At 36.4% G+C, this 27,875-nt stretch overlaps 1 protein-coding gene and 1 pseudogene across 9 annotated transcripts in view; both read left to right on the top strand.

Annotated features, from left to right (window-relative positions):
* Positions 1-27,875, top strand: part of Exoc4 (exocyst complex component 4) — an 816,538-nt gene that overhangs the window by 470,038 nt on the left and 318,625 nt on the right. The window lies entirely within an intron of this gene.
* Positions 290-27,711, top strand: LOC147829594 (phosphatidylinositol N-acetylglucosaminyltransferase subunit Y-like; annotated as a pseudogene). Its single transcript, XR_015448680.1, has one exon. The product of XR_015448680.1 is annotated as a phosphatidylinositol N-acetylglucosaminyltransferase subunit Y-like (transcript).

The following is a 27,875-nucleotide window of genomic DNA, read 5'->3' as shown; positions in this document are numbered from 1 at the left end:
GAAAACTTTCTTTTTGATGAACAAAACAAACTAGTACCACAAATGAAATGAATTAGCATTGATCTTAAAATAGTTTTGAAACACCAGAATAGTCAATTTGGGGAATTATTTGAACTTATCCTTACTTCCTATTTATGTATCACACATATATAGGTACATATATGGATATATATATCCATATATATATATATCCATATATCCATATATATATATCCATATATATCCATATATCCATATATATATATCCATATATATATATCCATATATATAGAGAGAGAGAGAGAGAGAGAGAGAGAGAGAGAGAGAGAGAGATTTTCTTATAAGAGAAACCATGAATCTTGATGTTTAGTGCAAACTTTCCTTATTTCATTGCCTTCTAGCTACTTGGAACTTATATTATGTTCCATTATAACACGATGTAAAGTTCTTCTGTTCTATAAACTACATTTGGATTTTTACCCCGTTTCTTAATTAGATAGATTAAAATAATCATTTTCTATATACAAATCATTATACAAAGACCTTTAAGGTCTTCTACTCTTAACTAACCTCAAACACATGAACTTTCTCTAGTATTTATCTATTATTGTGAATTTTGTCTATCCTAATATTTAAATCGCTAATTACACAAAACTGTATCTTTTGAAGAAACTCATTTCATCTTTCAATCAAATTGCCATTAGAAAAGATATTTTAATGCAAAACATTGTCTCCTCCTAGTCTCAACTGAATGCTCCAGCTCTAGCCTTTGGATTTTTGTGGAAATAGTCTGACCTGTTTTTCACAAACCAATCTTTCAAATCTATGAATGCAAATATATGAATGACAGGAGAATCATTTTATTATATATGCTGTATTTGGTTCTCAGATATGTTGGCTATTGATAAATTTTCTTCCCCTGTTTTTCCTTAGAATTAGTTTTCAAGAAAAACTAAAACCAACAAATACAAAAAACTTAATTCTAACTAAACACTTGAGGCAGGCTGTAAAAAGAAATGGGAATGAGTGACAGCTGTCTTGCTTACTGTCTATTCAGTAAATATATAACTATGCCATTTTATAAAGCATTTTACTTTTTTTGATATTGGGGATCCAACTCAGAGCCTTGCACTTGCGAGGCAGGCAGCGGAACCACTGTGCTAAATCCTTGGCCCGAATTTTACATTTTTAAGAAGACAGTAATTGACTACTGTATTGTATTGTACAGTATTGTGAAAGCAGTACTATTATTTGTCATTAATCAGTGGATCTGGCCTCATCACACTGGCCTAATAAACAAATCTTGCTAATACCTATTTGAGGAACTGCAGGAAGGAAAGAATATATAAAAGATACTGCCAGGTAAATACTTATTTTGCCAGGTAAATACTTATTTCACCTGGAGGAAGCAGGACTATCACTTCCTTGTGTATTAGGAAACAAAGAAAAGGCCTTATTGTGTTTTCTGTGATTTAAATGCTATTATGTGTCATGGTTGAAAGAGGGTGTGTGCTTACTTATGAATATTTACTTGGTTCCTTAAGGGATAGTGAAATTTTCTCAAGCTTTCCTTATATTTTTAGTTACAGATTTTTGTCCAACATTTTATTTAATGAGCCTTCTTTTTCAAATGTTTGTGCTCATAGTTTAATGGTAATTTTTTAAAAAAGAATTGAAATGGTCACAATCAACTTTGTAATTCTCCTTTTCTAAATGCTTCCGTGTATTCAGGAGATGTATTGTTTCCTAATTACAAAAGACTAAGAAAATTTCCTTTTCTAGGTCTAAAATAGCCTGATCTCTTGGTCAAAGGAATAAGATTAATGAAATCTTAATCTGGAAACTTCCCAGAGCAAGATATAAAGTAATTGACCTTTAGAAATTAAATGTTATAGCATTCAGATGAATAATCTTTGGCTACTGTGATTACTTTTTTTAGATTTAGGTGAGGGAATAAAGACATAGACTTTTGACTAAATAATGGAATGGCTTTAATTTTCTATTGTTCTAATATTGGTACTCTTTCTAACAGCTACAAAACAAGGAATGTTTAAAAACTAAGCAAACCAAAAAACAGCCTGTAATTGCTAGAGTAACAAAAGCACCTTCTTAGTGACCTTCTTTTTGCTCTACATAGTACAAATGAGATTACTGTAAAGAAGGTAATAATTGATAATGACAATATGGTAATCTTGTTACATAGATTTAAAGTTATATTCTCTATATTGTCAGAGATCTTATAGGGGAAATCATAGGAGCAGGCAAGCAGGATCTACAAGTAATGGAGTATTGGAATTAATTGTCTATAATGACCCTTTGCTGAAATGTTCTGACCTGCCCTTATTCCTTTCAAACAGATGATAGTTTGAGAAAGGTGCTGACATATTTACTGAACAAGGCTCTACAAAAAATAACTTTTTGATACAAAAAGTCAACTTGATGAGTAACCAGCTGTTTCAGATTTGAGAGATTCCAAATTTTTCCTCATATCTGTTTGGATATGTTTGTAAAATCATTAATCTTCCATCCCTCCCCTACCTTCCCCAGTTCTCTTCCTCTGTTATTTACTAAAAGTGTGAGCATACTGCAAATAAAAAGACAAGTCCTTGTTCTTAAGAAGCTTATAATCCAAAGCATTTTGAAAAAAATGACCAAAAATACCAGCATTGAGAATAAAACTCTTTAGAATTATGGGTTCTATTTTTTCCTCATATTTTAAACAAGTTAACTCATAGGAATAGATAAGCATAGTATGGTGAGCTTTATTCATTTGATATGAATGCCATGTAAGATATAAATATTCAACTTTGATCTATTTTCATTTGACTTTACAAGAGTCACTTAAAAGTCTTTATAATCTTTACAAAATGAATCTGTTTTTTCAAATGGAAAATGATATTTAGGTTTTCTTTTTTTAAGTTCTTTTATTGGTACATTTTAGGTATACAATGTTTACATTTATCATTGCGTGCTTATAACTGTACATGATGTATCTTGGTTCTTATTTTTTTCCCCCATTATCTGTGTACCCTTCAACCCCCTCCACCCTTCCCTATTTACATAGATTTCGTTTCCATTTTTTTTCTTTTCTCATAATTTTTCCTTCCCCTTCTTACCTCTCCCCCCCACTACTCCTACCTCTTTTGACCTTTTCTTCCTATTTCAAATGATCAATTATTCATTTTAATCATTTTAATCCTTATTTACACTTTCAGTTTCTCACACTAGAGAAACTATTCGGTATTTAGACATGTATGTCCTATTTATTTCACTTAAGAGTATGGCCTCAATATGCATCCATTTAGCTATAAATGTCTCTAGTTTCTTGTTCTTTATGTCTGAGTATTACTCCATTTTATAAAACAACCACATCTTCTTTATCCAGTTTCCAGTTGATGGGACTTGGGCTGTTTCCAAGCTTTAGCTATTACAAACTGTGCCGCTATAAACAGGGGTGCACATATATTGCTGTGGTATGATTCTTTTAATTCTTTTGGGAAGATACCCAGCAGAGGAATAGCTGGGTCAAATTGGACCTCTAGCCCTGGTTCTCTGAGGTATCTCCATACTGATTTCCACGGTGGTTGCACCCGTCTGCACTCCTACCAACAATGGAGAAGGGTTCCTTTCTCCCCACACCCCCACCAGCATTTGTTATTGGTTGATTTCTTGACAGCAGCCATTCTTTGTGGGGTGAGGTGGAATCTCAGTGTTGTTTTCATCTGCATCTCTCGAATGACCAGTAATGTTGAACATTTTTTCATATGTTTATTTGCTGCTTTGACTTCTTTGCCTCAGAAATGTCTGTTCATTTCAGATGCCCATTTTTGAATTGGGTCTTTGAATTTGGGGGGTCTGATTTTTTAAATTCTTTATATATTCTAGATAGTAGACCATTGTCTGAAGTACGGCTGCTAAAAATTTTTTCCCACATTGTAGGTTGTCTCTTAGCTCTGTTGATGGTTTCTCTTGCAGTACAGAAGCTTTTTAATAAGATGAGATCCCACTTGTTGATTCTTTGTGGTAGTTCCCTTGCTACTGAGGTTTTGTTCCTAAAGTCCTTTCCTATGCCAATGTCTTCAATGTCTTCTACCTAACTTATCTTCTAGCAAGTTTAGTGTTTCTGTTTTAATATTTAGATCTTTAATCCACTTCGATCTTAGTTTAGTGCATGGTGATAGGTATTGGTCACGTTTTAATCTTTGGAAGGTTGAAATCCAGTTTTTCCAACACCATTTATTAAGTAGGCTATCTTTCCTCCAATGAGGGTGGTTGGCTACTTTGTCAAAGATGAGGTGGCTGAGTATGTCTGAAGTTGTTTCTGCATCTTCTAATCTATTCCACTAATCCTCGGGTGTGTTTCTTTGCCAGTACCATACTGTTTTTATCACAGTAGCTTTGTAGTATAGTTTCAAGTTGGGGATTGTGATATCCCCAGCCATGTCTCTGTTGCATAGAATTGCTTTTGCTATTCTAGGTCTCTTCTGGTTTCAAGTGAATTTTTGGATTGTTTTCTCTTGTTTTGTGAAGTATATTGTTGGACTTTGAATCGGCATTGCATTAAATCTATATAGTAGTTTTGGAAGTATGGCCATTTTCACTATATTGGTTCTTCCTACCCAGGAGCAAGGGATGTCTTTCCATTTTCTTATATCCTTCTCAATCTCCTTTTTCAGAATGCTGTAGTTTTCATTGTAGAGGTCTTTTGCCTCCTTTGTGAAGTTGATTCCTAGATATTTCATTTTTTTGGATGCTATTGTAAAAGGAATTGTTTCCCTGATTTCTCTCTCAGTGAGTGTGTTATTTGTGTATAAGAAGGCTTATTGTTTTTTGAGTGTTGACCTTATATCCAGCTACTCTACTGAATCTGTCAATTAGGTGTGGAAGTCTTTTGGCCAAGTTTTTTGGGTCTTCCATGTAAAGTATCATATCATCAGCAAATAATGACAGTTTCACTTCTTCCTTTCCTATCTTTATTCCCTTTATTTCTTTCTCTTTTCTAATTGCTGTGGCTAATGTTTCCAGAACTGTATTAAACATGAGTGGTGATAGTGGAGATCCTTGTCTTATTCCTGATTTTAGCATGAAAGTTTTCAGTTTTTGACCATGTAGTATGATGTTGGCTTTTGGTTTTTCATAGATAGCCTTAATCAGGTTGAGATAAAGACCTTCTATTCCAATTTTTTGTAGGGTTTTTATCATGAATGGGTGCTGGATTTTGTCAAATGCCTTTGTGCATCTTTTGAGATGATCATATGGTTTTTTTCCTTGCCTCTGTTAATATAGTGTATTATATTTATTGATTTATGAATTTTGAACCTTGCTTGCATCCCTGGGATATATGAGACTTGGTCAGGGTGTATGATCCTCTGTATTCTGTTTGCCAGTATCTTGTTGAGGATTTTTGCATCTGTTTCCATTTCTTTCTTTCTTTTTTTTTTTTTCCATTTCTTTCTTATGCTGGGCATTCATGGCTTCCAGCATGTTTCTGAGCTCATGTATTTTTTTTTATCTGTTTCTGTTCTAGAGCCTCTAATCATGTCTTTAACTCTGCTCACCATCTCTATAGTTACCTGGGAAATTATTTGTTTTGAATTTTTCTAGAGCCTCATTCATCTGTTTTGTTACTTCCTGTGCTATCAGTTCAGGGTGTCCAGCTGGTTGATTATCAGACTCAGAATTTGCCTTTTTGGGGATGGAAGTCTGAGTTTGTGCCTTACTTAAATGTCTTCTCATTTTTGTTTTTGATAATGTCCTTGGTTTAGTTCCTAGGTTGACACTTTGAAGTTGTTTATTGTAAGTATATTTGTTATTGTATTTAGAACACTTATGGAATTGTTGTTTCTCAGAGGTGTCTTCCAGATATAGCTGGTCTTTAGGTTTTGAGTCTCCCATGGCTCTGAAGCTGTCTCATTTTCATTATACCAGGAAGGACAACTGATTAGATCAATCATAACACCTTAGCCCAAGTGATACAATCAGCAATACAGTACCATCATGTACCTCTTAGAAAATGACAATTTGTGGTAGTTGTTAATCTATCACCGTTAACTGTGTGAATTGAATCAAAACAAGGACCAACCCAACTATATGTTTATAGTGAATAAACTCTTCAATATAGCAACTTTACCCTTAGGGATGGGGAGTTACAAGGCATTTGGGAGGGAGGAATAGGTAAGTAGAAGGATAGGGGAAGATTATCAGTGAGGCCAGAGGGTACAAGTGAGAGAAAGAAAGACAAGAAAATAAAGATAAAGAAGAAATAGGAATTAAGGGCAGAATGGGAACACAAAGAGAGATAAAGAACAATGTGGAACAGCAAGGGAGCAAGGCAGAGAGAGAGAAAGAAAAGAGAAAAGAAAGAAATAAGAGAAAAATAAAAATTTTAAAAGAGTAGCAAATTAGAAAAAAATTAAAAATAAGAGCAAAAAAAGTGGTAATTTTGAAATTAACAAATAAAAGATAGAAATGAAGGGCCTCCTTCAGGGTATGTCTCTGCTGTCAGAATAGAACGTGGGCAGCAGTGTGCAGTTGTTAAGTCAATGAGTCTCGGGCTGGGGATTTAGCTCAGTGGTTCTGCTGCCTGCCTCGCAAGCCAAGGACCGGAGTTTGATCCCTGGTACCAAAAAAAAAAAAAAAAAGAGTCTCAGTAAGCCAGTCACAGACCTGTGAGATTCAGGCAGATTTCTGGCTGCAAGTCCCACGTTGAGCTCCCTGACCTCCTGCAGGGTTGAACTCTGTCAGGTTCTACTGCAGGTTCTAGCTGCCTTTCCCCTGAAGATAGTCCAGGTTCTGATGGGAGGTGATGATCCCTCCAACTTACCAAGCACAGTGGTCTGGTGTGCCTTTATTGCAGAGATTCTGTTCACTATTCCAGTGGGCTGCAGTTTTCATCAGGGAACCTGAGAGAGGCCCTCTCTTTCTTGTTCACTTCTGCAGTTCAGGACAGTGGCCTTCATGCCCCCCTCCCCCCGGTGCCTCTGTGCTGTAGATCCAAGTAGCTGTACAGCCAATGGGCGGGGTGGGGGGGGGCAGCTGTTATTGCAGGCGCCCATGTGGCGGAGCTGGAGGCTGGTGGGCATGCCTGGGCGGTCTTCCCTCCTTCAGTCTCCTGGTTGCAAGTGGGCGGAGCGAGCCGAATTTAGCAAGGTGCACTCAGCCTGTGCCTGCTCTGCCTGCCCGCATGGCTAAGCTGGAGCCCCCATGGCTAAGCTGCAGGCTGGTTGATATTTAGGTTTTTTTCCCTTCCGATTTTACTTTAAATATAGGTGACATTTAAATGGAAGTGTACCATATTTAACATATATCATCAAACGTATTTCACCCTCAAATTTATAATTTGTACAACAATATGTCAGTCAAAGCTTCGTGTGGTTTAAACATTTTTATTGCTTTTAATATTGTAATAAAATTTACATAACATCAAACTTATTATTTTGATGATTTAAATGTAGTGTTCAGTGACATTAAATTCTTTAACATTATTGTACAACTTTATTATCATCATCCATCTCCAGAACCTATTCATCTTCCAGAACTGAAGCTCTTATCCACTACATGGTAACTCTCTATTTTCCTTTTTATGGCATTTAAAAAAATTTCTCATGTGGAACATAAATAAAAGAATATCCAGTATCCTTGGTTCTTCTAAATTAATTGGTGCCAGTTGAAGACTATATATTTATTGCTATGATAATTATAAAAATATATGATATAAATATATACTGAATTGTAGAACTATGTAACTTGTAAAACAGCAGAGAAAAATGATAAAGAGATAAAAATAATATGTCTAGTCATATAAAGCATTGGTACATAGACTGGTATGAAATTTGGCAGAAGACCTTAGTTTGGATCCTGCCTCCAACACCTACCCTGGATAGTTGCTTCAAGACAAACTTCTCAGCCTCTCTGAGCCTCAGTTATGTCAACTTTAGAGGGGGTGTAATAAAGGGTCTTTTTTCCTACATCAAAGGGATATTGTAAGAAACCAAGCAGTTAATTATGTGTAAGTATTCTGAAGATCTGAACTAGAACTTGAAAATGTTAACATATATGTTGTGTTACGTACTTGTCTGTTTTTATGTTACTCCCTTTCCTTGTTAGGATATTTAAATCAAATTCTTAGAATCAAAAAACTGCCGAAGTTAGCAACTTTTTAACAGGGCTATTTTACCAACTCCGTAATTGACATTCTATCACTGCTCAGATTTTATTTCATTTATGCTCAATTCAATATATGGATTTTCATGCAAACCATTTACCAAGCAGTAGACAGTAGCACCTTTGGCAGAACAAATTTGTACAGGTAAATTGTTTGTTATCCACAGGAGAGCTTCATTGTATCACTGGGACAGCTTCTGTTAGCAGTCCAGGATGAGAGTTGGTAACACTTAAAACCTCAAATTATTGATGAGAACATCCCACATACTATAAAGAATTTAAAATTAAATCTTTTAAGCCTCTGCAGTCATTATCACATTAAGTAGGGAGATAGTGATGTGTCATAAATTGGCTTTCCAGTTTAGTTAAACAGGACTTGGCAGAATATAAATGGAATTGTTGAAGTTCACCTTTCTCATGATAATTATTCACTTTTTGAAAACGTGGTTATGAGGCTGAAACTTTAGATGATCTCTTTTTTTTTATTATTCTAAATTTATTAGAAAACCTATATTTTGATTTTTTCCCAGTTTTTTAAAATTTCTGTTTGTCTTTCAGAAACCCCCTTGACATTCTAATTTTCCTGCAACTTTCTGAAATTGTAAGGATTTCAAAAACCATAGCTAGGGCCGGGGATTTAGCTCAGTGGTTCTGCCGCCTGCCTTGTAAGCACAAGGTCTTGAGTTCAATCTCCAGCACCAAAAAAAAAAAAACTGTGGCTCACACTTTGTCAGTATAGGTTATAATTTGGTGTAGGTCTACTGCTTTAAAGCCTCAGAACTTTTTCCTACCTCTCAGGACTTTGATCAGATCTTTAATTTCCTTAATGTGCATGTTAGTTGAAACTTCAAGTAGTTCATTTTTTTCTTTTTCTTGTAAATAAAGTAGTTGGTGTCAAACTTTGAGCCATATTGTTTGAGTACTCTCCATATACTCCAGCCATCTTCCTGATCATTTCTCATAAAGAAGTCTGATAAGTTAGAAAATTATTTACTAACCTCAGTTAAATCAGATCTTAGATGCTTTGTCTTTTGAGATACTGTAATCTTTCTCCATTTTTACCAGCTTATTCATTTACCAATTGAGACCACCTGAAGAGGCTTTATCTAGCATGGCCCCACTCTGCTCTCTTTTTCTTCTCTCCTTTTTTTTTTTTCCCACTAAAGGATAAATCACTTCTGCCATATCAAATCCCTCAATTATCTCTTGCTCCATATCCTCTACCTATCCAATCCAGTCCTCTTTTCCCATATTTATTTTCTGTATTTATTTTACGCTCATTTGCCCCTTCTAAAGAAACTTCTCTAGCTTGAGATCCTCTTTAGTTACTACTTTTTTTTTCGGATTTGAACTCAGGTCCTTGTGCTTGTAAGGCAAGCGGCAGAACCACTGAGCTAAATCCCCAGCCGAAGTTACTACTTTTTTATCCAAAGTTTATCCAAAGAGTAGATTGTGCACCTTTTGTAACAGACTGTAATCTTTCTTCTTTGAATATTCTTGCTTGTCTTCTGTTGAGAACAGCAGTTTTCACTAGGTGCATTAGAATGTGAATAGCTTTTAAAAATAAGTAATGTTTGGACACCAATCCAACAACTTACTATTTAATTGGTCAGTAATAAACATCCCCATTCATCATTTAAAACCTCTTTCCTGAAAATTCTGATGTGGAATCTGAGTTGAGAGCCACTGCTCTGATCACTGTGATAACTGGCTAATTCTTAAATCCAGCAGATTTTCTACCCAATATTTATCCTCCTTGGATTATTCTTTAGACATAGGTGAAAACCTACTCCTTACATTCATAAGTGTTTATGGTTAAAACAATGTATTCTCTTTTTTCTCTCATCTCTCTGACTACTTATTTTGTCTGTCCTCTTGATTCATTTCTCCTTATTCCTAAATACTGCTCTGCCTTATCATCATCATCATCATTATCATCATCATCATCATTATTATTATCATTATCAGCCAGACTCAAACCTAGGGACTTAAATATGCCAGACAAGTGCTCTGCCTGTGAGCTACTGTATTAAATATAGCTTAGTGATCATTCCTTGCTTCACCATTTATTAAATACCACTCTACTTTTCTTTCCCAAAATCCGCAGCCCTCACTGTAAACTGCTTTTTAGACATCTTTACTTGCAAGTACCATTGACATTCATGTCCAAAGATTTTATCATCCTGAGTGTTGTTTTCCTAGATTCTGGCGTTTTTTTAGCCAGTTGTGTCATAAACACCATGTTTGTCTTCAATTTCATCTTCCTTTTTATTATTGCCAATAATTATCTAAATCATATAGATTCAATCCTAGGAACTGCTCTTTAATTTGCTATTCTTTTCATATCTCCACAGTCATTAATCTTGTTCTGGCTGTATATGGACAATTGCAATAACGTCCTAGCTGATCTTTGCTGTGCCCTGTATAGTACTGTCATATTGATTTTCAGGCACAGCTCTAATCTTTTTTGACATCTTTTTAAACCTTCTAAGACTCCCTATTGACTATAATTGAATAGAAACAATTAGCATGAAATGCGAGGCACCGGATAGTAAGCCCCTGCCACAATTTCAATTCATCCCCATCACTCTTCTGCAAAGACTGTTTCAGCTAAACTGAGCTGCTTCCTGTTGTTCCCCAGCTTCAGAAGTTTTCTATCTTATGAAACTTATTAAATATTTTTGAATCCCATAAGCAAGAAGATTTTTGCCATAAATTTCTAAGCTATATGGACCCTTCTTATGTTATTTGACTTCTAAATTCAGTGTAGAATTAGTAGCCTAAGGTATCTGGTTTCTTGAATCACATTTAACCAGAATATGTGTTAATATTAGAAAGTGGTTTGTGGCTGACTTTGATATATGTGATATCCTGGGACTTTGTATAGCAAATTGATCCTTGAAACTATTCAAGGTCAAGATGTTTTTTAGTTGTTTTGTTTGTTTCTTTGTACAAGTGAAGTTATCTTTCCAAACTAGACTTCTTGTGAAAATTGCTATTCAGCCTTTGAGTTTAGTGACAAAATAAATATTCTATGAAGTTGGACCCCATTTACTTTTCTGTTCTCTTAACTTTACATGCTTTCTGTTTCCCCTCAATTATTAAATCCAAATTGTTCTTATGCTATCTTGAAAGAAATGGAATTTCTCAGCAGTAGCAAACAACAGTGTCAATCTATTTGGGAGACTGTTAATGACTCATTTATAATGCCAGTAGACTCATGAAGGCTGGAAAAATTAAATGTACAGCTTCATTACCTTTGTGGTTAGCATTGCTGGAAATGGCATAGTACTTAGTACAACATTTTAAAAGACAAGAATTCCTGTAGGAGAATGAGCTTTATAGTGGAGGTGGAATGGAATGATAAAATGATAATTTCATGCTATTTCATCTGCCTTCTACAAGGCATTTTTTGGGATTAACTGTGAAACTCTGCACCTATGTAAGTGCTCAGTTGTTCTTGTCATCATGACCTATTTTACGTACATAATTTTGGTCATGTATTTTTGGAGTTTTGAGAACCTCATTTTCAGAGAACATAATTTTAAATCTCTAAAACAGTAATCATTAAATATTCTCTAAACTATTAACTTCTAATTTGAAGATGTGTTACTGACATTTCCAGTGATGCTACAGACAGGAGTTTAGGTACCATATGAACCAGTATATCTGTAAGTCCCTTCCTAAGCCAAGTTGTATTGTTACTTCCATTCCATCTGAATTGTTTTCCAGTAATTGAAATGAATATTCTCTAGACATGGGATCCTTTTTATATGTAGAAGACTTTAATAAAATAGGTATTGCTTTGACTGTGTAGCTTTGGAAGAAAATGGAACTAACTGGTCCAGTGAAGTTTGATACAGAACCTGAGATCTAACAGTGCATTCTGAACTATGAAGTACAATATAAATGCAAATTACTTGGGGTACTATAAGACCTGATATCCCTATCTTTTCTGCCTTATTTTATACCTACTATAGTACATGACTGTTTTTCTTACAACCCATTTTGTGAAAGGAAAACTTGAGACCGCAGGAAATCTACCTGCACAGAAAGAGAGAGAGAAAGAGAGAGAGAGAGAAATAAGGGATTTGTTACAGACTTCATGTTAAGTAATTGTAGGATCAGGTTAAACAGTCCCTGCAAACTTGTTTTCTTTACAATGTGTGGTGGAGCTTGAAGTCCACAAATCAGACTAACAGGAAGAAGAGAGTGATAGAAAATTAGGAAGAGCCAAAAAAAAAAAAGCTAGAATCTGTGAGAATGGGCTACAGTTTTGTCAGTTCTCCATATCTCCAACTTTAAAGATGTGAGTATCCTCTAAGAAAAGCTGGTACCACCATCACGGAGCCAGAGAGACACCTGGCTCAGAAGTCGTCTGGCTTAAAGTAGGTGGCAGGTAATAAGTAGGGGAGAAGAATGTATCTGTCTCTACTTACGTTGATTCTTTTTATTCCACTGATCTCTCTGGCAGGACCATTCTGTTCTGCCTCTGTGGAGAAAGCTTCCCGTAGGCCTTCACTAGCATAGCCAGCTTTTGCTTTTAAGTCTGCTCTTGCCCGTTACCATACCAACGTATGTGCTCTTCCACCTTTGGACTTAGACAGATGGACATTCAACTCTTCAGGCATAATTAATGTAACCACAGCCAAGATGTACATGTGTTAATGATAAGTCTTAGGCCTTTGTCTCTGAAAGGTCAGCTAGATGGGATTATTAGAAACCCATTTCATGTGGAACAATATTATATTGCTTTGCTTAACTTGGGTCAGGACCATGGGGGTTTAAATTCCAGAAGCTTCTTCAGTTGAGTTTCTGTTTTGCATTGTTTTTTGATGATTCTGACTTGCAACTGCTGTATCAGAAGAAGTATATCAACAAAATGTCTTGTTGGAGATTAACTCTTCCATTCATCATCTGAAGACTTGTCCTTTTAACCTAAAAATGTAGTCAATTGTAATTTTGTTTGTTTAGCTTCAAAGTCAGTAATAAAGCCATATGTTAGGGATGACTCACATAATCCCAGGACAGATATATCAGATAGTTATAGAGAAATGCATTTGAACTACTGTGATGAAAATAAATTTCATGTTTTTAAAAAATTCTGAATTTGTAAAATTACCTTCTTTGCTTTGGCGTCCAATGCTTACATTAATAAAAAAAAAAGATGATCACAATTTTCCATTAAAAAACAAAAGAAGAAGGAGAAGCTAGATAGTTGGAGCAGATGCAGGCTGGGAGGTTGCCCTATGCTGGGGAGTTAAGCCAGCAATGAAGTACCAACAATGAGGCCACAGCTGCTGAGTGTATAAAATACAGTGGGTACTGCTTCACTGCCACTCTTTTCATTGCCAGAAAAATTGTCCTCTTGTAGCCCAAACTAACCCAAAACACACTGGGAGGGGGATATGGAAAAATGCAGTTCAAGTTGCTCCAGCTGAACAAGTTACTGTTATACCATAATAACAAATTAGCCTTCTTTATCAGTATTAGCCTTCTTTATCACTATACATACCAGTATATATAATCATATTGATAATGGTTGCCGGGGATTTAGCTCAGTGGTTACACCACCTGCCTTGCAAGTGCAAGGACCTGAGTTCGATTCCTCATACCAAATTAATAATAATAATAATAATAATAATAATAATGGTACTATGGGTCTTGGCCCATTGTCCTTAAGGATAAATTATTCTAATATAGCAATCTTATTAGTAAATAAATGAAGATATTGGTAGAATATTTAATCTTCAATTTATGACATCAGTTTTACAATAATATTTCCTAATATAATGTAGTTTGGTTAAGTGAATTGACTTTGGCAAGCCAAAGGATACTAGCATATTATTAAGCAATAATTCTTGCTGTCTTTATAATTGTATGAGATGAAATGCTACTGAGTATAAAAAAATTTTAGAAGTTGACAGGCAGAATTCATAGGCATCATCTTTTACATTGTAGGCAACAAGTGAGCATATGACCCTTTGAAAGCTCTAGGACCATAAAATTTCTAATTATCCACACATTTTATATAGAAGAGCCTGCATAGACATTAGCATCTATATACTACCAAGACTTGTCCCTTAAATTTCACATTCTTGATCCAATATTACTTGCTGGGATAGCAGTTAACAGGCTTAGTAAAGGCAGTGTACCTTCACCAGCATGGTGACATAGTTCACTATGACAGTCTGTTTAAAAAAAAAAAAATTCTGGAAACACTCCATCTTCATGGTTTATTGTTGTCTTTCATCAGATATAGTTTTTCTTTTCTATGATGACAATATAAAATGCTTCACAAACACAGCATATTTCTTTTCTTCTGACAATTATTTGTCCTTCTAATCAACACTATTCAGAGAGGGTGGTACTTTCTGAGAAAAAAATCCATTTTCTCACTCTCCATAAAAATAGTATCTACAGAAGTTTCACTTATGCCATTTCATGTGATCCTCCTTGAATGATGACCATTAGATCACAGGCATTGCTTATTAAAGGAATGATGACCCTGATAGACAACTAGGCTCATATTAACAATCTCCTTTTAGAATTCAGTGGCATAAGACACGTTGAGAGTTGGAGATAAGCAATTTGGCTGAATCTGTTGTTTACCTACCTACATCTGTCCCCACCCTCTTCTTCCTAGAAGTCCAATCCGATGTGTATTCAGATTGCACTCTGCAATGTGATATGCTTAGGGAAGGGTCTTGTCCTACTTGTCAGTGTCATCATGACTTTTCTAGGCTAGTCATGTTCATACTATGTCTTATGCCACTCATGTCCTGGGACATGGATAAATTGCATAGTTCTGGCTAGTGAATGTGAGAGATAATCTGCTGAATCCTTTGGGGGAAAGATTTTTCTCTGATTAAAAGATAATACAAAGAAATAGTTCCATTTGTTCCTGTCACCAGTGGCATTTGCACATGTGTGAAGTAGAAGTGTGGCAGCCATTTTTTAATTAAGACAGGATACTTTTTTTTTTTTTTGGTACTGGGGATTGATTGCGCAGCAGTGAAACCACTGAGCTAAATCCCCGGCCCAAGGATACGTTTTTGATGATAAAAGGAAAAGGGAAAGACTTTAAGTCCTTAATGATATATAGAGCCACTGGATTAGCTAATTCTGAAACTGTCCTATCTTTGGAAATCCTATCATGAATGTTAATAATTGTCCTTAATGTAAATGTATTATCTGCTGTGGTGGATATGGTGATTCGGCACTCAAGACACTTTTCAAGCTCCTCCTTTTGTGCCCTTTGAGGCTGTGTTTCCTGGTCTTCCTTATGGCAGTATTTAGGGTACAAATTAGGCTCCTCTTACAGATGCACTCATGAGATTTGGAAGGAGGAACTGAGTTGAAAACAATTTTTTTATGTGTGGCTTGGTTTTTTACCTGGAGGAATATGAGAATATTGGTATTTTTCTGACAGTATTACAAGTCACTTGATAAGCTTCCTTTCTCTCACATTAATTGTAATGTTGATATTCTCACTCTTTAGAGTTCCTCTGGTGGGTCACCTCTTTAGTGTTATTTTAGAAGAATTACTGGAAACCTAGCTTAGATAGACCCAGCTCTACCAAGTCTTCCTATGATACTGTAAGCATCAAATTTCTTGTATGAAATCCCTTTCTGTTTAAAGTAACTAGAGTACTTTCTATTGCTTACAATAAAACCCTACTTACCACTTTTAGTCAGTTTTCTAACACTTACATCTAAAATAATTCTGGTTTAAAATGTCACATACATAATAAAGAGTGGAGTTAGGACTTAAATCCAAGTTACCTCACGACAGATTCAAGCTGCTTTCCATCATACCCATATGTTGGAAGTCAGTAAGAATTACAGTTCAAGTTGTGCATAATGACGACTTCTTTTTATTTCATCTCTTTACCCTTCCCTGTGTCTCCTAAAGTCAGTCTTCCAGCAGGTGTCTCTGCCTAGTCTACTGGTTGTCTCCTCACTCTTGAAGTTTTGGCTGACCTGAGCATGCAAAGGCCTCTCCACTGCTACAGCTCTGCTGCTACCCTGTTGTTCTTTTCAGTTATGTTTTTAAGAAAACTGTTTCAGTTTAGCTTTAAGAAAAATTAAATCTTTCCTTTTTTTCCTTTAGCTGACTTAACATACTATTGCTATCATAATAATTTTTACTATCACATTATGTCAGATTTTTTTTGAGTGTTTCTCTCTATTAGAGAATGACTTCCGTAGAACGAAAGCCCAAGTCATAATCTGCCTTTGTTTTCCACCACTTTGGATTTAATGGCATTGAGAAAATATTTCCTGAACTATCGAAACCCAGTCTAGGTGCTCCAGGTGAGCTATGTGCATAGCACAGTATTACCCTTGAACTTTAAATAATTCAAAATCCTAAAGATCTTTCCAGCTTTGATTTCTGAATCTTAAATATTATATAAGGTGCCTGAACCAACATTTCACTAGAGTATTTTGAAATCTGTATTATGGGAGAATAGCTATGACATTATCTGATGCTTTCCTATACTGTTGTACAGATTATAGTATGACTTTTTCAGTTCCTTCCAATGAATTGTTTGTCATTTACTCATCTGGATTAGCGATATACTTATGCCTGTAACTAGCTAATTACAGTGATTCCCTCAGGGAGTGATGAAGTTATTTTATTAGAAACCCATTTACCCATTCATTAAATGGCCCCCAAATCTGTAGAATTGTCACTTTTTAATTGATGTGCCTTTGTTGTATTGTAACATGCTTTAGAGAGACTGAACTACTGATGGTTCTGCTGTGCAGCACACCATCTCTGCTGTATTCTTTAACCCCCTTTTCTTTGTCAAATGATTGTTTCATTCATTTTTTTCCCTTGTAGCCATTGGATTCTTTCTACTGATTCCCCCATGCTTGGATTTTGCAACACTAACACAGTCCTTACAGTTACTGCCAGCCCTTGAGAAAGACCTTGTTTAGAGATTTAGGATTGCTTACTATTCCTGCTTTATTTCTTCTCTGAGTTACCTAAAAAGATAAAGTAAAACAGAATACAACGCTATACCTTGGTTTACCAGGGTCATCTTGACCTCTGAAAACTGATTTGCACGTAACTTTACTATTTGTTTACAATGAGCTACACTTGGATGACAATTTAAGACTTTCAACCAACAAGGTATTAATGTTCCAGAAAACTCAAATTTATGAAAAACTGAAAAGTGTAAAGCACTTTAGAAATAGGCATATGTATTTTAAGCAAATTCCATAGCCTATGGCAAAAAAACCCTAAATTTCTCCCAGACAAAGGAATCTGGATCTGTTAAAAGGAACTGCCAGTGACACATTAATATTCAGGTTAGTTCACCCAGTATTACTCACTTGTTGTTTTTGTGCTGTTTGGTTTTTTAAGTTGAGATTATAAATACAACAGCATTTGAAAGGGAACACACAGCTCAAAAGGCTGCAGCCTTCATTCTGGATTGTTCATTCCCCTGAAGTTGTTGACCTGAAAGTTCTACTAGATTATGTGCTGAAAATAGGGGAAACACGTTCTTTTAATATCAAAAGAAGAACAAAGAAAAAAGGAGTTGTTTTTCCTTTTCCCAGCTGCCCTCTGGTGGCAAAGGCACCAGACAGGAAAGACATTTAAGCTTCTTGCTGTTTAAGTGCTACACCTGTGATTCTTTAGAGGGTCTCCTACCAAAGTCTTTTCTGTTTCTGAAAAGGACGAACAGAATATTGGGTCTCCTAATTACATTCTGCTTCCCAACGGCATCTGTTCTTATCATAGTAGCACCAGGCTCTACCAGCTCAGTCGATACTTGTATATTAACAAGAGACAATCGATAAAAAAATTAAAAAGGAAAGTCAAGGTAATTAGGGTAAAGCTGCTGCTTATGAGTTTTCAATAATTACTTTAGCTTCCTCTTGTTTTCTCATCTCCAGAAAAATAGGAACTGATTGAAAGACTGGGTCAGGTTTGACTGAAGACATGTCAAAATTATACAAAGCCAGGCAGGAAATAAAATTAAGCTGTGTTTGTTTTAAAGCAGTAAAAGGGGCTTTGCATGATGGCAAGGGAAGAATAGCTGTTGATTTAAATGTGCCCATTAGCAGCTGTGCCATTGCTGGTACCTGTTTCATGTCATCAGTTTCTGCACCACTGGCAGAAGCCCACCCAAAAGCACTGTGGCATGTCATGTATTCAAGCTCAAAGGAAGACAGTGGATGAATTTCTCCCAGAACATCAAGATCTTTCTGGAAGTTAGATGCCATCCTTCACAAAACTATAAACTAAGTCCAAAGCCCAGTGGCAGTCATTGTCCCCCATACTTCAGCCATTGTTCTTTATGGATGTAATTGACAGGGATTCCCACAATCTGTTTATTAGGCCTTAATGATCAAGCCATACACATTAGGTGAACGAGCCTAATCTTTATGTTTCAGCTACTCTGACATTTTTGTGCCCTGGTACCGTAAGTCTTCTAAATAAATTACACTTACCCTGTTTCTTACTGCTGCATACTAGGTTGCTGTGTCTATCTCATAGAGGAAGGAATAAATAGGAGTCCTAGTTTGAGAGATATAAATCTAAGGAGAAAGGATAGTTTGGTGAGAGGGATATTTTATGTTTTATATCCATTTACAGTGTTCATTGGCACTATTTCTGTCAGCCCAAAGCACTTTATAAATGTTACAATCAAATTATGTACCAACATCATTTCATTTATTGCTGATATGAAGCTGTTAAACATCTGCCAAACACATATTTCCTGGAGGCCCCCAAAAATTTAGAAGAGAACTAGCTATTGTTAAATATAGACAGGAAAATTAGATATAGAGAATATAAAATGAGCTATTTATTGAGCACCTGCTATGTTCAGAACACTATAAAAGGCTCCCTAGGTAAAGGACATAATATAGTTAACTGTCACCACCATCCCCAAATCTCACCCACCTTACTTCTCAGTTTGTTCATAAGTAGTGAGACAATCAGTATTATATCCAGGATAGTCTGGTTTCAAAGCACAAGTTCTTAAACCTTTCATTATACTTTTACTTTAAGCCTTTTTTTTTTTCCAAAAAGGACTTTTTAGGGGAAGTTGGAATTGGTGAAGCATGGTCATTACTCAATGAGTCAAAAATCTCATCAATATAGAAATTCATGGGAGTGTAATGTAGAAGTATTTCATTAAATATACAGTTCAGAGGCACCAAAAAGTAAGATGAAGAGGCACGGACACAACTAGGGATTGGATGAGAATTATTCTTAGTATTGCAATTCATTTTATGAGTGAGTCAAGTTTATATTTCTTTACAGTACAGTAGTATTCCGAGGTATGTAAACATCACATTATCTTTATCCATTCATCTGTTGATGGGCATATGGCTGCTTCCAAGATTTACCTAATAGGAATTGTGCTGCTTTAAACATGAGTAAGCATGTATCTCTGTAATATGAAGAACCCCAGTTGGACAGGAAATAGTTCTGAGAATCAACAAATTGGATCAGATTAAATTAAAAAGCCTCTATACACCAAAGGAAATAACCAGTAGAACGAAAAGGCAACCTACAAAATAGGAAAAAATTTTGTTGGTGATTCCTCAGATAGAGAATTCATATGTAGAATATATAAAGAACTCAAGCTGTCCACGCCCTACCGAGGTCCTGAGTCGCGCAGAAGATGCTGAATCAGCCCGCTGCAAACAGGCAGGTCTGTGCACTCCCTACCGAGGTCCTGAGTCGCGGGGAAGAGGCCGAATCACCCTGCTGCAGGCAGGCAGGTCTGCCCATGCCCTACCAAAGTCCTCAGTTGCACAGAACATGCATAATCAGCCCGCTGCAGACAGGCAGGTCTGTGCATGCCTTACCGAGGTCCTGAGTTGCGCAGAAGATGCCGAATCACCCCGCTGCAGACAGGCAGCCACCTGGTTCCACACTACAAAGACTTAGAGGACACCAGACCATCAGACCAAGGTACTGAGTCCTGCTGCTCCCGGCCCAGAGGTAAGGGCTTCTGAGCCGTCGTGCCACTGCTCCTGGTCCAGAGGAAGGGCCTTCCCAGTCACCATCCCTCCCACTGCTCCCAGACCAGAGGAAAGGGCTTTTGGGTCACCATCCCTACCACTGCTCCCGGCGCCTGTCCCACCTCTCCCAGCTCAGAGGAGATAATCTGTGCAGGCACTAACAGCCTTCCACCCCAGTCAAAGTGAGAAAACACATAAATAAGTCTCAAAACCAGACTTCCAGATCACCTACAGCAACCCCAAAGGGAAATGAGATGGAACACTCTGATACTCAACCACCTGGAACCACTGAACTGGCAACGAAAGGGGATCTGGAAAAAATGAAATCAGAAATAATTTCTCAGATAACCGGAGAAATTGTGCCCCTAGTGCAAGACATGATTAATAAATCTAGAGAGGAGCTGAGGAACATGATGGAATCCCAACATAAGAAACAAATGGAATCCATAAAACAGATGCAAATAGATTTCCAGGAGATGAAAAACTCCATTGAAAGTCTACACAGCAGAATGAGCCAATGTGAGGACAGAATTTCAGATATAGAAGATAAGATTGCAATTAGTGACCAGGAAAAGAAAAATTGCTTCAAAATTATAAGGGAACATGAGAAATCAATCCAGCAGCTGCTAGATGATGCAAAGAAGAATAACATAAGACTGATTGGGCTCAATGAAGAAACAGGAGAGAGTGGAGATGACATAAAAAATCTCTTCATAGAAATAATGGCAGAAAACTTCCCAAGCAGGGGAAAAGAGCTTGACATACAAATAAGTGAGGCATATAGGACTCCAAATAGCCTTGATCAAAAAAAATCTACACATAGGCATATAATTGTTAAGATTCCAGAAACTCAACTCAAGCAGTCAGAGAAAAGAAACAAATCACATACAAAGGAAAGCCCATCAGAATCACAGCAGACTTCTCAACACAAACCCTCAAGGTAAGAAGAGCTTGGAGTGACATAGTCCAAGCCCTAAAAGAAAACAGCCTCCAAACCAGATTGATGTACCCTGCAAAACTATCTTTCAAAATGGATGGAGAAATAAGATACTTTCATGACAAAGAGCACCTTAGGAACTTCGTGAATACCAAACCAGCACTCTAAAGAATTTTACACAATATCCTAGGAACAGACATTAAGGATCACAACCCCAGGAAGCAAAGCAGAATGAACCCATCTGGCATGACAAGAAATGAAATGTAAAGGGGGAGAACCCAACAAAAAGAAAAAGTCATGGCAATGACAAGTCAATACATTTCAGTTATAACCATCAACGTTAATGGTCTCAATTCACCAATCAAAAGAAATAGACTGGCAGAATGGGTCAAGAAGCAAAATCCAACTATATGCTGCATACAAGAAACACACTTAATTCAAAAGGAAACTCATAGACTGAAAGTTAAAGGGTGGAAAATAATATTGCATGCGACAGGAACCTGAAAAAAAGCAGGAGTAGCTATCCTCTTGGCAGATCAAGTAGATTTCAAACCAACACTGATTAAGAGAGACGAAGAAGGACACTACATCCTTGTAAAGGGAAGAATCCAAGAGGAAGAGATGACAATCATAAATATCTATGCACCAAACACTAGTGCACCCAACTATATAAAACAAATACTAATGGACATGAAAAGTCATATATGCACTAATACAATTGTAGTAGGGTACCTCAACACCCCACTGTCACAAATAGATAGATCAACTAGACTAAAACTAAGTACTGAAATACTAGAACTCAATCGAACTCTTGAACAAATGAACTTAACAGATGTTTACAGAGTCTTCCACCCCACAAAATCAGAATACACATTCTTCTCAGCTGCACATGGGTCATTCTCCAAAATAGACCACATACTCACACATAGAACATGTTTAAGTAAGTGCAAAGGAATTGAAGTTATCCCTGTATATTATCAGACCATAGTGCGATGAAATTGGAGATCCATAGCAAAAGAAACTCAAAAAGTTTCATAAACATGTGGAAATTGAACAACACACTTCTGAATAACCAATGGGTCACAGAGGAAATTAAAGAAGAAATCAGACAGTTTCTTCAATTAAATGACAATGACAATACAGCATATCAGAATCTGTGGGACACCATGAAAGCAGTCTTACGAGGGAAATTCATAGCAGTGAATAAGCATATTAGGAAAACAGAACGAGCCCAATTAAACATGCTGAACCTCAAGCTTCTAGAAAAAGAAGAGCAGGACAACCCCAAAGCTCATACAAGGGAGGAAATTATAAAGATCAGAGGAGAAATTAATGCAATGGAAACAAAGACAACATTACATAAAATCAATGAGGCCAAGAGTTGGTTCTTCGAAAGAATCAACAAAATTGATGAACCTTTAGCCAAGCTTGTCAGAAAAAGGAAAGAAAAGGCCTAAATCCATGCAATTAGGAATGAAAAGGGTGAAATTACAACAGACCCAGCAGAAATCCAGATGATCATCAATACCTACTTCCAGAACCTATACGCCAATAAGATGGATAACACAGAAGAACTGGGCAGATTCCTAGATAACATATGAGTTACCAAAGTTGAACGAAGAAGACCTAAAAATTCGGAATTTGAAATAGGAAGAAAAGGGGCAAAAGGGAAGGAAGTGGGAGGGCTAGCGGAAATGATGGAAGGGAATGGGATTAATATGAGAAAATGGAAAAATAGGACCAAAATCTTTGTAAATAGGGAGGACTGGAGGGGTTGAAGGGAGGGCTGGGCAAGGGTGAAAAATAAGAACCAAGAGAGACTATGTAAAGGTGCAAATTTCCAATGATGAATGTCATTATATTGTATACCTAAAATGTACCAATGATTAGAATGAATAATGGATAATGTAAAATAGGAAGAAAAGGTCCAAAGGGGTAGGGTTAGTGGGAGGGGCAGGGGAAAGGAAAGAAGGGAAAGAAAAATGATGAGAAATGGGAAAAATGGAAATTAAGTCTTTGTAAATAGGGAAGGGTAGAGGGCATGAAGGGAGGGCTAGGAATGGGGAAAAAATAAGCACCAAGATGCATTATGTAAAGGTACAATTCCCAATGAGAAATGTAATTGTGTTGTATAGCTACAATGTACCAATAAAAGAATTTAATAAAAATAAAATAAAATAAATTTAAAAAAATAAGAACTCAAAAATGTTAGACTGCCCCCCCTCACAAGAAAGACCCAGTCAAAAAATGGGCAAGGGAAATGAATACACCCTTCACAGTCGGAAGTACAAATGCCCAGTGACTACATGAAGAAATCATTACCACTGGCCATTAGAGAAGCATATAAAACAAGCACTTAAACATTTTTCAAAGGATTTAAATAAAATAGAGCAAAATATGTGGTTTATTTTAAAATTATTTTCTCCTGTTACTCTCTGTCTTTTATAAAAAAAATTGAAGTACTTACCACAACACAGTTATTTTATTTGTCTATTTACTTGGTTTTGGGTTGTCTCTTCCTCTAGCATATAAATTTTATAAGAAAGGATTCATGTCAGCCATTTTCAGAATTTTGTATCCTGTGTCTAATGCCAGTTGTTGGGCACAGAATATCCGTTCAATAAATATTTGTTGAGTGAATGTGTTTATATCTGACTATTCTGTGTTTTCCAATGGTGTTAGCAGAAAATACTTATAACAGAGGGAGAAAAGGCTGTTTTAAAAACATTATCTCGGCCTTCCTAAAGGCACTTTATTGCTTTAAAGTTCATAGCAAAGTATCAAAAAAGAAGCAATGGCTTCTCAGGTTATGTATTTACTTACTCTTTTTAGAACTGGCCTTTCTAACCAATAGCCTTTATTTATTTTAACTTTTTGATATTTTCATCTTCAACTTTTAATCAACCCATGTAAATCCTAGGTGGATTAATTTCCCACTATTTTGTTTTAAACAAAATAAAGCTTTTCTTTTTGTTTAGGATAACTGCGAAATCTAAGTAACAAATAGCTTTGGTTTTTTTCTAGTTGAATTTTATATTAAAGCAGTATCACAGATGAAGAAACATGCCAATTTTTAATTCCAAAAATTGTAGCCTAGCTAGTGAACTCACAGTTTTCTTTTGTGGTTTATTCAGCATTAATTTTCCCAATGCAAGAGTCATTTCCTAGTATCTTGTATAATTTAAATTTTTTCTGAATATTTTTTTACAAATTATAATTATTAACATATATTAATTATACAAATTAATTGATTTTCTATTTTTAACTCACTGAGCCACAATGCCTCTCTGCCTAAGTTTAACTTATACACAGATAGGCCTGTACTCGCTTGTCTTTCGGAGAATTTGCTTTTCGTTAAAACTTGCCCTGGCATTCAGTGTGGAGGTGCAGACAGTTCTTGGTAGCTATGTAAGTGAATGGTCATTTTTTTTTTAAAGAGGAAGCCTCAGTGAAGCAGGTTTGTAATGATACACATGGGTTCATGTCTTAGTCACTTTTCTTCTTGCTGAGACAAAATACCCAACACTCACAAGTTAAGGAAGGAAAAGTTTACTTGCAGTTTGTAGATGCTCATAGTTTGTATTTGTTTCAGTCCATAATCGGCTGGCTCCAAGGCAGGGTGGCATGGCAGACAGGCATCGCAGAGGAGAAACAGTTCATGGGGAGCAGAAGGTAGCAAAGCAACAATGGTTGGCCACAGCTCTTTCTATCCCTTATATTTTATCCAGGCTACTTAGGGCAGGTAGCAGTCATACACTTAATCCTAGTGTCCTTGAGTCTACCATTGCACCAGGAATCGATCCCAGTGTCACACATTGTAATTCCAGCCACCTTTGAAAAAGCCTCACCTATGACTGCATGAGGCTTTGGGGAAACATCTAGACACAAACCATAACAATTGGCATACAGAAAATTGAAACAGAATGCAGAAATCTTTTCATCTGCTTCCCAAAAATTTCAAAGTCACAGAGATACAGTCCATCTTTCCCATGATTCTTCCTTCAACAGCCAGACTGAAAGTGAGAAATTCTATAATGGTCTTATAAGTCAGGACAGAGATTTTTCTGAACAGGGTCTCAGTGAAGCACTTTGGAGAAAACAAAAGCAAAGGAAGGAAGAGAGAAAGAATAAGAATATGTTAAGGAGAGAAAATCAGAGATTCAGAAGAAAGGCAGTACCCAGTAAAAATATGCCTGGGGAACATTATGATTCAGGTATGTCAAGACAAAAGATTTGTTAGTTCAGGCAACCCTTAGAAAAACACCTAAACCCGTAATGGGAGTGACATAATTAAGTGTATTCAGGAATCTCCAAGTAACATTTTGTTGCTCTGAAGTTCTGAGATTTCTCTTCTTTGAGCTTTTAGGTTAGGTTTATTCTAAATTGCTAATGATTCAGTTTTCTGAAATGACTATTATTGTTCTGTGTTGAAACTTATTTACTTATTTTTTATAGTATTGGAATGCTTTGCAGTGAACACACCTGAAATCAATTACTATTGAAAGCAATATAGTCCAGAATAAATACAACTCTATACTTAGTGGAATAAATGATACAGTCCGTGTTGCTTTTGTGACAGTAGTGATAGTGGTAATGATTGATACCACTTTTATAATTTAATTTTTCTTACAGGAGACATGTTAGCATGTTTAACTTGCAGTAAGAACTCCAAGAGTATTAATAGTAGCATCAGTTATTTAAAATAACACAAGAAATATTCACAGAAATTGGTATGCACTGAAGATACAATAAAATAATACGTGACTATGCATTTAAATATACATATGGTAATATATGTTGGTAAAATCGTGATAATAATGTGCCTTTCTGATCCTTGTCTGTTGAATGGCTCTGCTGATTGAGGTTTTTTCCCTTATAGGATCAGTCTGAACATACAACTTGACTTCTTAGTTTCTATAGTGTTTCCTTCTCCCCACTTCCAACTCCAACTCCAACTCCAGTTCCGATTCTGAGGCAGTATTTAGTAAAATCTGTATGATTCAGCAAGAAAAGCCAACAGTTAAGTAGAATATTAATTATTTTCTTGCCTATCAGCCATTACTACATAATTGCAACATCTATATCCTGATTGAAAATTTGGCCTCTCAGATTAAGAATGTCTCATTAACTTTTTGCTCCCTGTTCTCTTACTCAAAAAGAATCTGTATAGTCAGAATATAAAATTCAAGTCGATTTTTACTTAGTCAGGGACATGGCTTAAATCTTCCCTCTGTGCTAGATCAGTCCTATTGGCTTGCAGATCTAGGAACTGCTGTCCTGGTGTAATCTGGCACACTGCAAAGCCTGTATTGCATCTAAATCCTTTCACTGATCAGTTATTGAATCGCCATCTTTCTACCTGACCTTAAATTTCTATTATCAGAGTTAATAGTTTGGATGATATAATAGTTTGATTAACGAACCTGAGTGTCATGGTTTAGACCTAGAATGTCCCCCAAAATTACATGCTAAGAAGGCAGGACTTTTGGAGGTGATTGGATCATGAAGTCACTACACTCAACAGTGGATTCATCCACTAATGAGTTCTGTTATCTTTGTGTCCTGTTAGGATGTTTCTGGTTGGAGACAGTCACTGGTAGTGTGACCTGGAAGGGTGTATCTCCCTCCTTGTGTTCCTACCTTCTCTCACTGCTTTCCGGTTGCCATGATGTGAGTTACTTTCCTCTGCCAAGCTCTTTCACCATGGCATTTTTGCCTTGGAGCCAACCAATCACACATGACCTATGGCCTATGAAACTGTGAGCCAAAATAAACCTCTCCCCCTTTAAGTTGCCAATGTCTGGTATTGTGTCCCAGTGACACAATAAGACTGATGACACAATAGTAACCCTAGCGACTAAGACACTGAAGTTATTTTTTTCAAAGCTTTACTTATTAAAAATGATTTAGATTTAAAGGAAGATACCAGATTTTAGAAAACTACAGTGACTCTTTTTCATGTCTGTAGCCATAATCTAGAGAGGTACAGTGAGCTAAGACAGAGAAGGCAAATGAAACCCACCAATGGGAGAACCCCAGAGATGAGAGGAGTCAGAGGAGGCTTCATATTGGAGAGGCATCCAAAGTTATATTCAAGGTCCTTACAGTCACTCCCATGGTTGGAGATTCACTAGAAGCACTCGTGGAATTTAGCATGAAACTGTATCTGTGACTTAGTAGTCATTCAACTGAATGATTGGGGGAAAAGGTAAAGACAAGGTCTAGGAAGATTCCATGTTTAGACTTCCTTATATTCTTTCCTTCCCATAAGAAGGTCATACAGAGCATGCTTTTCCCACAGCAACAAAGTGCAGCAACCTGTGTTAGGTATTTAGTCCCCAAGGTCAGAGACTATTCACCTGCTCATGTAGAAAACCTTTGTCTCACATTTACAAAAACTCCAGACTTACAGAAGAAATGCAAGTGTCAAATATAAACCACATTTTTTGCATAAAGACACCAGGGATCGTGCACCACCCTTATCAGTTAGAAGTAAGACCACTTTCAAAATCCAAGTTCCCAAATCCCAAAGACCAATCTTGGAAGCAAAAGCCCTTCATAATAAGCTTGCACCCTCAGATTTGGTAGGTTAAGAAGTTCATGATGGGGCTGTAATTCATGTCTCACTTCCAGGCAGGTTGACCCACCAGTGTTACTTGCATGACTGTCCCATCAGGTGGATTTTCATTTTTTTAGTAATAAGACCTGTAAAAATTTTAGATATGTTTGTACCACCAGTGGTGCAAGCTGCCTGATAGGGCAGTCATGCATGTATCACTGGTGATTCAAGCCAATGGGAATG

Source organism: Heterocephalus glaber, unplaced genomic scaffold, assembly GCF_053883595.1.
Source record: "Heterocephalus glaber isolate CG9 unplaced genomic scaffold, H.glaber_assembly_v1.0 deba00000546, whole genome shotgun sequence".
In the NCBI taxonomy this organism is placed as follows: domain Eukaryota; kingdom Metazoa; phylum Chordata; class Mammalia; order Rodentia; family Bathyergidae; genus Heterocephalus; species Heterocephalus glaber.
Note: the sequence above shows the minus strand (reverse complement) of the source record. Positions and strands in the feature narration are given on the sequence as shown.